The sequence below is a fragment of the Podarcis vaucheri genome, assembly GCF_965113315.1.
Source record: "Podarcis vaucheri genome assembly, chromosome: 10".
NCBI classification, from domain to species: Eukaryota; Metazoa; Chordata; class Lepidosauria; order Squamata; family Lacertidae; genus Podarcis; species Podarcis vaucheri.
Genome location: NC_138748.1, coordinates 39721442 through 39736308, shown reverse-complemented (window position 1 = coordinate 39736308; position 14867 = coordinate 39721442). Strand labels below are relative to the sequence as shown.

General features: G+C 41.3%; 1 protein-coding gene and 1 long non-coding RNA gene across 8 annotated transcripts in view; one reads left to right on the top strand and one right to left on the bottom strand.

Moving 5' to 3' along the window:
- LOC309542183 overlaps positions 1-14867 on the bottom strand; it is a 113317-nt gene that overhangs the window by 13408 nt on the left and 85042 nt on the right. For 5 of the 7 annotated variants that reach the window (XR_014224122.1, XR_014224123.1, XR_014224125.1 and 2 more), the window contains 2 exons: positions 13843-13912; positions 4118-4216 (listed from right to left, as the gene is read on the bottom strand). The exons of 1 other annotated variant lie outside the window; for it this stretch is intronic. This is a non-coding gene — a long non-coding RNA (uncharacterized lncRNA). The remainder of the gene's footprint in view (positions 1-4117; positions 4217-13842; positions 13913-14867) is intronic. One more of the 7 variants, XR_014224127.1, reaches the window with a different exon arrangement.
- IKBIP (IKBKB interacting protein) overlaps positions 1-14867 on the top strand; it is a 433380-nt gene that overhangs the window by 367090 nt on the left and 51423 nt on the right. The window lies entirely within an intron of this gene.

Genomic DNA, 14867 nt, shown 5'->3' with positions numbered 1-14867 from the left:
TGCCTCAGGGTGCGATTCTCTCCCCGATGCTTTTTAACATCTTTATGCGCCCCCTCGCCCAGCTTGTCCGGAGTTTTGGGCTGGGCTGCCATCAGTATGCCGATGACACCCAACTCTATCTGTTGATGGATGGCCATCCTGACTCGGCCCCAGACACACTGATCAGATGCTTGGAAGCTGTGGCTGGATGGTTACGTGGGAGCCGGTTGAAGTTAAATCCTTCGAAGACAGAGGTCCTCTGGCTGGGACGGGACGATATGGGATTGAGGGGGCAACTCCCATCTCTTGCGGGGGTGCAATTAGTGCCAGCACCGTCCGTTAAGAGTTTGGGTGCAATCTTCGATACCTCCCTCTCTATGGAGGCGCAGATTGCAGCTATAACAAAGGCGGCATTTTTTCATCTCCGCCAAGCTAAGCAGTTGGCCCCTTACCTCTCTCGCCCTGACCTAGCCACTGTGATCCACGCGACGGTCACCTCCAGACTGGATTATTGTAACTCGCTCTACGTGGGGCTGCCCTTGAGACTGACCCAGAAACTCCAGCGGGTGCAGAATGCCGCAGCGAGACTCCTTACGGGGTCTTCGCTGCGGGATCACATTCATCCGGTGCTATACCAGCTGCACTGGCTCCCAGTGGAGTACAGGATCAGGTTTAAGGTGCTGGTTTTAACCTTTAAAGCCCTATACGGCCTAGGACCCTCGTATCTACGGGACCGCCTCTCCTGGTATGCCCCACAGAGGAACTTACGGTCCTCTAATAAAAACATCTTGAAGGTCCCAGGCCACAGAGAGGTTAGGCTGGCCTCAACTAGAGCCAGGGCTTTTTCGGCTGCGGCTCCAACCTGGTGGAACGCTCTGTCACAAGAGACAAGGGCCCTGCAGGACTTGACATCTTTCCGCAGGGCCTGCAAGACAGAGCTGTTCCACCAGGCCTTTGGTTAGGGCACAGCCTGACTCCCTCCTTCAGCAATCTTTACAATACTTTAGTTTATGGTTGCCATTAATTTTGATTTTAATTAATTCTTATGATGTTTTTATATTGTTGCACTTTTTTAGTGTTGTTAGCCGCCCTGAGCCCGGCTTCGGCTGGGGAGGGCGGGATATAAATAAAAATTTATTATTATTATTATTATTATTATTATTGTTTTTTAAAGTATGGGTGGAAGGGGCAGAAGATCCAGGGCTTGGCACCAAAGACCCAGAGCTAACAACACTTCTTTCAAGCTACCAGGACCAGTGGACTGCCTGTGGTAGCTTCGTTTGCTCACAAATCTGTTTTGACACACCAATGTCCCTGGCAGGGTTGGAGTAGCAGACCCAGTCCAACCACAAAGTGGCATCTCCGCTTCCCTGCCACCTCTTCAGCCGACGGAGAACTGGTGATGGAGGCAGCGCAGCAGGTGAGGTGGTAGTGGCGGCAGGGAGGGACAGCACTTCCTATTTTACCTCAAGCAGTAAAATGGGATGTGCCACCCCTGTGGAATAGAATACATCTTCCAGAAATCATGATTTTGCTGCAATTAAGAACACAAGAACAGAAGAGCCTTCTAGATCAGGCCAATTGCCCATCGATTCCAACATCCTACTCTCACAGCGGCTAACCAGATGCCTACGGGAATCCTAAAAGCAGGTCCTGAGCACAACAACACTTGTATAATATCACATTGGCTGAAGGCAATGCAGAGTTGTACCAACTAGATTTTGCCTGTCATCATCACCGTCATCATTTGCACTGTAATTGTTACATGTAGGAAAAGCAATGTCTCACAAGCACGGAAGTCTCTTTATTACAATAAGCTATAGCTAGTCACATAGCATTCTCCAAGTACTACAAAAGCCACTGGGTCTGGCTTCCTTTTTGATCAGAGCTAGGAAATCCTGCTCTTCCTGGTCACAGACTGATTTTATCTTGTTCCCTCTCTACTTTTGCCGTGCTTTGACCTGCCTCAGTCAGCCATAACCCGAGCTCAACACAATCCAGATCTAATAAACAGCCCTTTTTTCTTAAGCCATTAATAAGTGACAAAGCAGTAGGAGTCACATATCTGGTTCAACAAGTGCTCAACAAGTCAGGTTGTTCACATTTTCAGTGACAGGAATGTATTATGGGGCTTCTAGATATTTTCTGAATCAACATCATTTCTCCACATTCATAACAGAGGATGTGAAGGAAACATAACATACACATGTGTATCATTTCCTGTCAAGAACCACAAGCGGATAGCAAGGACTAACTGTGCAATGGCCTAATCCATGGAAACTTTGTCATGCAGATGTTGCTGTGATGAATGAAAGGGATGTCTGGCTGTGCTAATAGAAACAAACGGAACAAACGGAACACTTCTAAGCCTATTGATTTCAGTTTCACTGACTGAGATCAATCAGATTTTAAAAGGCTTATGTTTTGCTGGATTGTATCCATATTTGGGTCCAATATGGTGTTAGTAGTTTGCCTGGTATTAAATGCAAGTGGTGTTGAACCTATTAGAAACAGTGCCCACAGAACTGTCGAATTCAATATTTGTGGGTGGTGAATGTCCAGTCCTGTCACATTTGATTTCAAAAGATTCAAAACTGAGGGGATTAATAAAAAGGAAGCTGAAGGGAAAAGCAAGAAAGAAAAATCTCCTCCTCCAAAAAAAAAAAAAAAAAAAGGTTGAGGATTATTCAAACCACAATAAATAGAAGCTAAGCTACAATGTATATCACAGTTGGGCAAAGTTACAACTAAGGCCAAGAAGATGCCAGCATGGTCAACAAGGAGAGTCAAGGAAATAATTTGAGGCACGAAGGACTACTTCAGAAAATTGAAGTCTTGCCCAAACAAGTTTAAGGGAAATGCTGGTGACAAGAGATGTAGTACGTTTAGGCAGAACTCAGAACTAGCTACTACAACATGTAGTAATGGTCAACATCTTGGATGACTTTAAAAGCAGATTGGACAAGTTCATAGACGATAAGGTTATCAGTGGCTGCATGATGGCAATGTACTCTAGTAAGGTAAAAGGATGCTGGGGCCTAAACCACTGGGCCTCTTGGGCTTGCTGATCAGAAGGTTGGTGGTACGAAAACATGCAACGGGGTGAGCTCCTGTTGCTCTGTCCCAGCTTCTGCCAACCTAGCAGTTCGAAAGCACGTGAGTGCAAGTAGGTAAATAGGTACTGCTGCGGAGGGAAGGTAAATGGCATTTCTGTGGCGCTTGTCACGGTGTCCCATCGTGCCAGAAGCATTTTAGTCATGCTGGCCACGTAACCCAGAAAGCTGTCTGTGGACAAACGCCGGCTCCCTTGGCCTGAAGCGAGATGAGCGGCGCACCCCATAGTCGCCTTTGACTGGACTTAACTGCCCAGGGGTCCTTTACCTTTTTTACCTTTATTCTCTAGTATCAGAGGTGGTGTGTCTCTGAATACCAGTTGCTGGGGAACACAAGTGGGAAGAGTCCCATTGAGCTCCTAACCTACTTGCAGGTTTCCTGTGCGAACAGGATGCTGCACTGGATGGAGAACACAGCCATCATGACCAGTGAGCCTCAAAGTGGGAACGGGTGTCTAATTTAGCATCAGCAATGTACATACTGTAGACAGATGATTACATGCACAGATCTCTGAACTGAAATGTAAGAATATTTGCTAGATAAAACACAAAGTAAGCTTTTATTATCTTAAGAACTTCCAGGGACTTCTGTACATTTTTGGGTAAATGTGTTCTTAACTTCCAGTTTCTATTCTATTCTATTCTATTCTATTCTATTCTATTCTATTCTATTCTATTCTATTCATTGAAGCTTAAAAAAAAGAAAAGGCTAGAGCAGCTGTCTGTTTGTGTGTTTCACTTGGGTGACTCACTTATTTACCGGGCCATTGTGTCTATCACATTTGATAACTAAAGGGAAATCAATTTAACACAAATTACTTTTAAACTCATTCACCCCACCACCACTCGCCCCAACTTCTTAATAATCCGCAGAGTGCAACAGCACAGCTAAGTTTAGAAAGTTTTATAGAATGAAAGGAACTGAAGCATAAATCACCCAGGATGGCAAAGAACTGAGATGCAGGTTGTAGATGAAATCTAAAAACTAATTAAATTCAACAAGCGCCTCTCAAAAGGCAACATACCAGCTTAGCCTCCCATGCTAATATCATATTTTTGGAGAATGCAATAAATGGAGGGTCTTTCATGGCTGTGGTTTTCACAGTTTGATTGTACAGCAAAACCTGAGTGGGGAAGAAGGGGGTGTGGGAAGAGAAACACAACCAAGATTAGATGCATGGATTACAGTATTGAAAAGATGCCAAGGTCGAGATAAAAAGAATAGATAAATTAAGGCTTGTGAGGAGCTGAATTTGAAGCCAACTAGCAAAAAGGATTGGACCTTATTACCTCTAGTCACTGAGAAATTCCCCAGATGGTTGGACGTAATTTGAAAAGGTCAGGGGAAAAAATCCTTCACAGTATTATAGCTTCATGGTTTAAGGGCGTACATTTTGTGAGGTGCCAACTCTAATCATTTTTATTGACTTGCTATCGAAAGACAGACAAAGGAGAGGCACGGCAGACAGTCAACATACCATATATCCTGTCTTCTCAAGAAAAAATCTGAGAATTTTCTGAATCTTAAAAGCCTGCTTTATGATAGAACAGATCACAGATAAATCCAATTTGCACGTCTCATGTTCATTTGACATATGATGTGAGAATAAACTCAGTGCTCCTAAGAATTTAAAAATCAGATTAAATTTAGCAAGTAAATTGTATTTATCTAAACTCCAGACCATTTACATAAATTATGGGAGCAACCCTAACACCCCTGATGTGGGTGGCGGGGGGAGGTTAGATTGAAGCACAAACACCCCTCTGTTGACTTTCATCAACAGAGATAAGAATCACTGAGGGGAGGAGCTTCTCTGCCGCCATGGCCTGATCTCTACCCAAGCAAACAGGAGGCTACAGAAGGTTTCACAGGTGGGCCATAGCTGAGTAAGACAAGGATCTTCTGTATCTTATGCCATTCTATTTTCAGGTGAGGGGCCTGTTTCAAGCTGGAAGAGAACAGAGCCTTCCCACCTTCTGCCATGACTGGCTGGAGTCCCCAGGGTTTTGGATGTGGCTCTGCTTTTCCAATTGTCCCCTGGGCAGGGTTAGGTTCTGAGTGAAATCCTATGCACACTTTACTTGGGAATAAGCCCCAATGTAGTAATGAATGCATAATAGTATTGAACTTGTTTTGGAAGGAATTGGAATTTACCATACAGGAAGAGGTTCAACAATTTGGATCTGAAAGTGGTAGTTATTTAAAGTGGTAGTTCTTAAAACTATACCCTCTGATTTAATATACTCTTTGCTGTTAGCATGGCTGGATTTTTAATTTTTTAAAAATCTATTAAATTTGTTTAATGTTAACCTATCCAAATGACTTGCAATCAACATGGCAGCATCAGAATTATAGCCAGACTTTCTTCTCCTCATGCAATTTCAATCCAGTAAGATGTACAACACATAAATTCTATCATCCACTAAACCTTGATGAAGATTAATTAACATTAGATTTTCTTTCACTACAGAGTCATTTGTCTTGCAGCCGTACCACGCAAAATCAGTATTCACTGTTCAATTGCTGCAAGACATTTGTAATGGACTTTTCAAAGTATGGTTCTGTGACTTCATCTGCCACATTATGTTTATGGAACCTGCCTCAAATCTCACTAAACAGTTTCCACTTGAATAGGAAAGAGATTTCCATATTTTTCCACATTTCCTCCACCTAACACCAATACATTCAGAGCAACAGACAACCAAACTGTACTTTTTCAACCCTCCAGCATAATGCCATTTTAGAAGACAGAAAGGGTTAACAGACCACACTTATTAAAAGGAATGTGAAGACTGAGCATTGTTTCAGTAACTGAAGTTGATGCTTTCAAATAAACTGGGACTGTCTGGTGCTGCATGTGTGTATAGATGTGTGTGTGTGTGTGTGTGTGTGTGTGTACAATTTTTTAAAACAACAACACTTCCTTCAATTATTTAAAGGGTTGAAACAAGAAAACTATTTGCATATGTTAACCAGGAAAAATTAAACATGCATTTAAACAGTTGAACTGCAATGCTTTGAAACTGAAATTAGTCAGTGTTTAAAGTTTAAACTGTTGCTGTCGCAGAGCGGAAAGAGAAAATAAAGCCATGCCTGGATACTCTGGAAGTAGCAAGTAAAGCCTGGAGCTTAGTTAACTGCAGACACTTTGATAAGATGCCTGAGAAGGTATCTACTACTATGGCAACCTGCCTTCACTTTAACTTCATCTGCCGATGCCCTTCTCTGAGTGAGCTCTCCTTCAGAGGGTGAGGCAGATGTCAACTAAGTAGGGAACTTTTCCAGCTGCGGTAACCCAGTTCTGGAATTCTTTAGAAATCCTCATTTGCAACCGAGGTGATTGTCTCTTAGGTGCCAGCTAGAAACATCTTAAGCTTAAGGATACATCTGTAAGCTTTTATTTCCTGCTTTTGAGGACTGTCAAATCACTCTTATTTCCACTCCATGTCACGGTCAAGTGTTCACCTATAAGTCTGCTCTATCCCATTCCCACATAAATGTGCTATTTAATAAAACAAATCTACACAAAATGTCACATTTAAAGAGGTTTTTAACATGTGTTTTCTTTCAAATAACTATAATTATCACTATTAAAACAATAAATTATAAAAGAGAGCTCTCTCACAACAGACAGCACAAAACAATCTTCTGGATTTAACACAAAAGCCTTGGTGAATAAAACCACCAGATGAACTTCTTCTTGGTGAGGTGATTCCAAAGACAGAGTGCCATATGGAAAGGGCCCTTTGCTTAACAGTCACTTCACGTTATATGTTGGAAGCAGGATCTCCAAAGGGACTATTAAGGTTTAGGAAGGCATCTGCAAGAGGAGGCAATCTTTCAGGTAACCTGGTTGTAAGCCGTTCAAAGCTACATTGATTTAGAAAAGCTCTGGGTTTGTAAATAGATATGGAACTAGCGCAGTTGTTAAGCCACTGGCATAATACAATCAAAATATCCAGTCCCATTTAATAATTTTGGGGTTCTGTTTTGTGGTTCTGTGCATGGTGACCTCATGTACAATGGTCTAAGAAGAGTTTCCCAAATGTGAATAACTATGGCAAAACTCATATCTTTATTGCTTCAGCAACTGGAATTTCCCATGACATCACAGCAGCTCAGCCAATTACTGCCAGCAGCTCCCCGCCACCCAGATAAACACAGCTCTTCATAGTACAGATAAATATGTTTTAAGAACGCAACTCAGTTTTGAGTGACTCCTCCTGATTTACAGGCCTAACTGTGTTAGCCGCTGGATATCTCATTTGGTTCTGTGACTTATGTATTGGGTTGTTAATAGCCTATAGATAGGATAATAAATAGCTGGAACTTTCATTAAAATTACAACCAGACATTATTTGGGAAGAGCTGACATGCATTATATTACTGAGAATATATCCAGGCTTGATCATCTCTAAAAGTGCTCATTAAAATATTCACAAAACTGCTTAGAAGCATAGCTTTTTTATATCAACCCTTTAAAAAGAAACTAGACAGTTAAGGGGGCTCTGGAAAATGTATGGTTCACTCGCTAACTGCAATGTTTATGCATTAGAGCCAGCTTACCCACTAAGAAAAAATGAGAGATATTTGGAGGCAGATAATAAAAATAGAAAAGCCTTGTGAATCTATTGTATATACAAGTTTCATTTTACCAAATCTCTCATGTGAACATTGATTTAGCTCCAGGCAATAATATCATGAGAATAAGCTTTCAAAAATGAGCTTTGGGAACAATGCGATTAAATTTTGTATGTGCTGCAGAAGAATCTGATTAATATTTCATCATCTTTAAAAGAGAAAAAAGGTGTAAAGAATTCTTTGTCCTTCACAAATCATAGTAGCTTATTTTAGCATTTCGTTTGAGTGATTAGTGCTTGCAAATCTGAACCAGAATATAAACCTTAGATAAAACAATCAACGTTGTTTTAAAGGGGGTGCTAATATTTTATCCCATAAAATACTTTTCAAGATTAGACTTCTAAGCACCTCCACAATTCTGGTAGACAAATTTCAAAAATACAACCAAAAGAGCAAATACAGTACTAGAAGACTTACGGCACAATCTTATTCATGTCTACTCAGAAGTCCCATTGGCTTCAATGAAACATACTTCCAGCACAGGAGCATAGGCATGAAGCCTACATTTGCCAGTAAAAAGGAAATGCAAGAAAGATCAGCAAAGCTACACAACCTACACCATACTGAGTAGTTTATAGAAAGGCAGGGTATAAATGTAAAAAATAAATAACAATATTGGGGGGGGGGGGCGATTCTAGCATTCCAATATGAGTCAACCTCTACCTAGTCAGAAGGTACCAGATTTTCAAAGACATTTCAGCTCTGAGGATACAATCTTTGAATTTATGTGCCCCACATCAATATTTCATTTTGAAAATGACTAAAATGCAGGTGCTCATTTCCCCAGGGCTCCTATCGCACATAGATACATGCCAAATCAGTGTGCTCAACATGCCACTTTGTCAATTCCCAAGAATATCACTTCTGATCTAAATCTGCTTGCAAGATCAACTGTCATGCGAAACAAGCGCCAGTAAATCCTAATCCCTATGACAATATGGACCTCCTTTATCTTATTGCTTTTCCAGATTGGCAGTAGCTACTACACTTCTAGAGGCATTAGTAATGTGTGTTAATTTAACATACTAGGATAGCACACAATGCAGATGAATGCACTGGCTCTGCTGCTCTGTCATTTATCAACTCTGCTCTATTCAAGTGTTTTAGAACCCTGGTTTTTTGGGTGGCCTCCATGACTGCAGAGGTTCCAGGCTTTAGAAGGTTCCTCTTTAACTCATAGCTGATAAAAATGTTGAGCAGGCAGAGCTCTCATGCTCATGCTACACCTTCCCTTATGTATTTCTTTAACACACATTACAAATACCCGAGAGGGAGCAATTGTTCTCAAGGACTCTCAACATCTGGGAGACTGGATGGCTGTTTACACAATTTAGCAATGCAAATCCAGATTGCATATCTATACAACATGAAAATATCACAACAGGCAACTATGATAACAATGGTTGATAGAAAAGGTTTAATAATGGTTGGCAGTAATTGTTTAATAATTTACTGGAGAGGGATAGACACATACCATTTCCCACCTTTTGACTAATCTCAGGAGTTTATAGCATCTACCTTGCACACTACATAAATGAATTTCAATAGAGACAAATGTAAAGTTCTACATTTAGGCAGGAAGAACCAGCTGCACAAATATAAGATGGGGGCACCTGGCTTGTAAGTAGTACATATGAAAAGAAACTCAGAGTCTTAGTAGACCACAAGCTTAACACGAGTCAACAATGTGATGCAGCAGCAAAAAAGAAAAGAAAAGAAAAGAAACTAATGCTATTCTAGGCTGCATCAACAGAAGGAACAGTCCCACTTTATTCTGACCACACCTGGAATACTGTGTCCAGTTCTGGACACCACAAGTTAAGAAGGATATTAACAAGTTAGAATGTGTACAGAGGAGGGTGACTAAGGTGATCAAGGATGTGAAAACCAAGCCTTATTAAGAATGGTTGAGGGAGTTGGATATATTTAGCTTGGTAAAGAGGAGATTAAGAGGAGCTATGATAGCCATCTTCAAATATCTAAAGGGAAGATAGAGCAAGCTTGTTTCCTCCTGGTCCAGAGGCTATGATCCTTGGGGTCTCTTCCAGCTCCACAATTCTATGATTCTATTACATATTTAGTTTTTCTTTTAATTAAGGGCTTAAGTCTAAATTCATTTAAGAAGCAGCTTTCAACAAATGTCCTTAGGCATAATTAGTTTAAATACTATTAAATATTGTTATGAGTTTGGGGACAAGGGTAGGCGGTATGCTTGAGGCCCCTTCTACTTCCTGGATACAGCACAGATTCAATTCCTGGAAGAGCCAAGCTAGCTTCCTGGTGGGGTAATAGCTTTCTAAGGATGGACTATTAAGGAAACAAAGGAAGTGGCTCTGTGCCAAAGAGAAAATGGATGGGCCCCCTGCCCTGAACTCACGGGTAGTTAGAAAGACAAAGGACAGGGTTGGGAGTTGTGTGAGAGAGCTAGAAGCGAGAAGCAGCAAGTTGCAGGATGGGCAGCTGGGAGAGACAGAGCCGTGCCCAATTCCTGTTTGAATCGATCCTGCAGCTATGGGAAAAGCAATAACTTCTTGGGGTGTCAATGCTGCAAGCCCCTCTATTGTAGGCTCAGGTTGTATATTTGTGTAAACAAGCCATGTATCATAAAGATACCACAATCTCAACTGTCCCTCATTCCAAGGAAACCAAACCCTTCAAAAGAGCCTGGAAACCCATGGAATTTTGCATCGTCCAGAGACTGGGTGTCATGCAACAATATACTTCTGCTTGAGGTTCTGTGAAGAAGGAAATATTACAATCTGGACCTCCTCCAAATGTGATGATTACCAGCTTCTTTCATCACAAATGACAGGTATATGATACGAAACTGACATATTAACATAATTTTCTAGTGAGTTTAACTGATCAAGACATAATGAGGAAATCAGCCTTGTGTCTGCAGAGGAGAAATAAGAATTGTTGTTGATCTTGCTATGACACTGCGACCCTTGTAGGATCTAGAACTGACATAAAAGAGGATCAGACCTCTAAAATCCCTTAGGCATTGGAAAGTTTGCTGGCAATACTTTTGCTGCATGGTTTTCACAGAAACACACAGCATTATGGCTTCTTCTGCTGATATCACTAAAACAAGGTCCAATATTTTATCAACCTCTGTTCAGCTTTAGCTGCAGAGTTGCTTCCCTCTAGCTCTGCAGTTTCCTATCTTTATTAGTCTTGAATTATTTAATACTTATATTTCAGTAGCACCAAGAGACTATGAGGGGGCTCACTGGAGCTGTTGTGCTTTGCATTGCACAAAGACAGGCATCATTCTTGCCCTAAAGGTCTTATAAGCAAGTTTAAAAAAATGCTGCAAGATTGTTACTATTTGACCTTGATATTTTCATGTTATCCCATCATTTTCTCACCTATAAGACACTGATGCTGCATTTTGTTGTTAGACTGATATGTATTCCTTAGACTCAAATCTTAACAACACTTACCAAGTAATCCTAATAAATTGCATGGGATTTCCTTCTGAGTAAACGTGATTAGGATTCAACTCTTTCTTCAAGTGTCTTAAGAGTGCTGCAACCATGTACAGTGGTACCTTGGGTTAAGTACTTAATTCATTCTGGAGGTCTGTTCTTAACCTGAAACTGTTCTTAACCTGAAGCACCACTTTAGTTAATGGGGCCTCCTGCTGCTGCCGCGCCGCCGGAGCACGATTTCTGTTCTCATCCTGAAGCAAAGTTCTTAACCCGAGGTACTATTTCTGGGTTAGCAGAGTCTGTAACCTGAAGCGTATGTAACCTGAAGTGTATGTAACCCGAGGTACCACTGTATTGCACAAATAGGCAATTCCTGGTAATGTTTGTCATGTACAAACGTTCCTAGTAGTTACACTTTAGGCTGTACAGGTGAGGGAATTACAGAACTGTATTTTTTTAAAGAAAAATTATCTGCACAAAGAAAACCATAAAGAGTTATGGCTAGACTTATTTCTGACATACAAGTTTTCTACGTATGAGAGGGCTTTCTTCAAGGAGGGTGAGCATTCAAAAGCACAATATCTCACCAACAGTCCAAAATGGTGCAGCCCACGAATGATTCCACCACATAATAAAGTGGTTTGTGTAGCTTAAGTCTGACAAAGGGTCAGCAAGCAAAAAATGACATAGTATCTCCGTCACCACAATGCAGTGGGTTTTTATTGATTACAATTTTAACTTGTACTTTCCAGTGCTGGATTAAACCCTGTGGAGACCCCTAGGTAGTCGAAAACTTGGGCCCCTCTCGTGTGTGTGCTCTAGTGGGATAACACCTAACTAAGAAAGCTTGATTCTAATTTTATTTCAAGATCAAATCAATATTATTTTGATCTGCTGTTGCAGGGCCCCTAAAAGGCGTGGGGCCCATAGGCCAGTGCCTACTCTGCCGATTTGGTTATCTGACACTGGTCCTTAGTCCAAAGAGCTCAGAGCAATGTACAGAGTTCTCCCATTATGGCCTTACAATGACCCTGTCGGTTGGACTGAGAGAAGGCTGTGGCAGAGCAAGAATTTCAGCCTGAATTCGTCTGGTTAAATCTGCTCTAGCCACTACATCTCACTGTTAAGGAACATAAGAACAGCCCTGCCGGACCAAAGGCCTTTTTAGTTAAGCATCCTGTGTCCTGCAGTGGCTAGCCAGGTGCCTAAAGGAAGCTCACAAGCAAAAATGAGCACAAATGCCTTCTCCCACTGATGCTCTCCAGTCATATTCAGAGGCACACTGCAGCTGATCCTGAAGATAGTCTACAGCCCATCATAGCAGCTTCCATGAATTTGTTTAACCCCATTTAAAGCATTCTGAGTTGTGGGCTTTCACCATATCTCACGGGAGCAAATTCCATAATTTAACAATGTGCAGAAGCTCTTCCTCCTTTTTCGTCCTGAGTCTTCTACTAGTCAGCTTCATTGGAGAACCTCAAATTCCAATATTATGAGGGGGGCAGGGATATCTCTCTAGCCACTTTCTCAGCAACAGAACACATTAATCTTCACACCCTTACAGCCAACTCAGATGTTAAAAAAAATATGCAACACGGTCATTCAAAGATCTAAGCTTTTCATATAAAAGGTTGGGGCAGTTGTCCTACGCAGTTGATTTTGCAGGAAGAGCAGAAATTTCATATATATATATTTATGAAAGAGGCAAAGCATTTTCTTCCACAGGTGTCAAGCCCTGAGGATAAACTGAGGTTTGTTTTAAAAGGAAGAAACTGCTTCCAATCTGCTTCTTGTAGTCAGAGAGGAGAGAGAACAGGGAGAGTATGAGAGTGATGTTCATTTACACGATGCTACACTAGACTATGGGACGCGGGTGGTGCTGTGGGTTAAACCACAGAGCCTAAGACTTGCCGATCAGAAGGTCAGCGGTTCGAATCCCTGTGACGGGGTGAGCTCCCGTTGCTCGGTCCTTGCTCCTGCCAACCTACAGTTCAAAAGCACATCAAAGTGCAAGTAGATAAATAGGTACTGTTCCAGCGGGAAGGTAAACGGCATTTCCGTGTGCTGCTCTGGTTTGCCAGAAGCGGCTTAGTCATGCTGGCCACATGACCCGGAAGCTGTACGCCAGCTCCCTTGACCAATAAAGTGAGATGAGCGCCGCAACCCCAGAGTCGGCCACGACTGGACCTAATGGCCAGGGGTCCCTTTACCTTTACTTTACACTAGACTATGGTTTTATATTACAACCAAACCAGCAGGTCCTTTATCCTTGGGGAACTGCCAAGGTCTCAGAAGCCTAGTAGGACCCACTGCTACCTGTCCTGGACCCTCCTAGTGCACTATGAGTAAAGGACAGATGCTCGGAGTGCTGACAATTTAGCCAGGTAAGTCCACAAGGACTAACCAACAGAGGACACTTTGCCCAAAGCCACTTTAGTCCTGGAGACAACCTTCTGTCCATCAGAAATCTCTCATTATGGCTGGGAAACCTAAATAAAATGAGCTCAGAATGAACTCAAGATAGCATTTACACTATTGTGTCTAAGGCCAGGAAGATATGTAACCAGAGGGCAATGAGATTACTATTCAGCCTCTGTTTTTCAGACTCATAGTCATGGTGCTAAGGATGGGGAAGAAATTCTGTTTGGTCACATTTTAATTTGAACCGACCTACCTTGCGTTTCCCCAAACAGTACATGAAATGAGTTATCCCGTAAAATTCACACCATGAATTTTGTGATGTTCTAAAAAAGAAAAAAAAAGTGTGTACAGAATGAGTGTATAAAATGCATATATTTTTGGATTCAAACATACAAAAATGATTATATTACGAAAAATTGCTTGCAAACATGTGGATACTAGGAAACTGCATAAAAGTCTGTATAATAGTAGAAATGTGCCCTAAAAGGATAGCCTTTTCAGAAGAAAAAAATCACAAACTGAATCAGAAATGTGGCAAAGTAAACTTAATACTGGGTGAAAGAGGAGAGAGAAACTGAAATTAACAGTTTTGTCCATCCCTTTCTTGTGCTATTCCTTAATCAGATCTTCACGCCCCTGAAAGATATAGGAGCACTTTTCTTGGTCCCATGAACATCTTCCAGGTGACACACTAATGTACTTAGTGCAAAGTACTCCTAGTATTCAGAATTCTTGGAAGATCTGAGCACTGCCATGCTAGCTTCAAAATATAAATTCTGGTTTTGTTGTCATAGTATTCACTATGATTTTTTAAGCAGGGGGTTCCAAAACAATGTCTATGTTGTCAATAAAGCACAATATTCATATTTAACACTAGAAGTAAATCACAAGAAACCCAAACGACTTCCCATCTGCTCTCATGAATTAACTTTAGGAAATCGTATGTACGGTAATATAGAGATTTCTGTCTGCATATCATAAAGCCCTGACATATCCAGGCTTTCATTAAAAAGGCCCTGAGATGTGACTTGAATAACAATCTGTCTCAGCTAATTAGTATTTTCAGTTCAGCATATTCACTTTCAGACGTATTGCTGTTTGCACATGGTAATTTAGGTAAACAGATCCCATCCACAGCTGCATCAATTAACACTGCTAATCAAAACTGAATTCAGGTAATTAGGCACATTTATGCAAAAAGTGTGTAATTTAGGGGGGAAGCTGGATCCTGTAGTAATAGTTCAATAAGCAGAAGTCTTTTCTTTCCTTTTTTTGCAA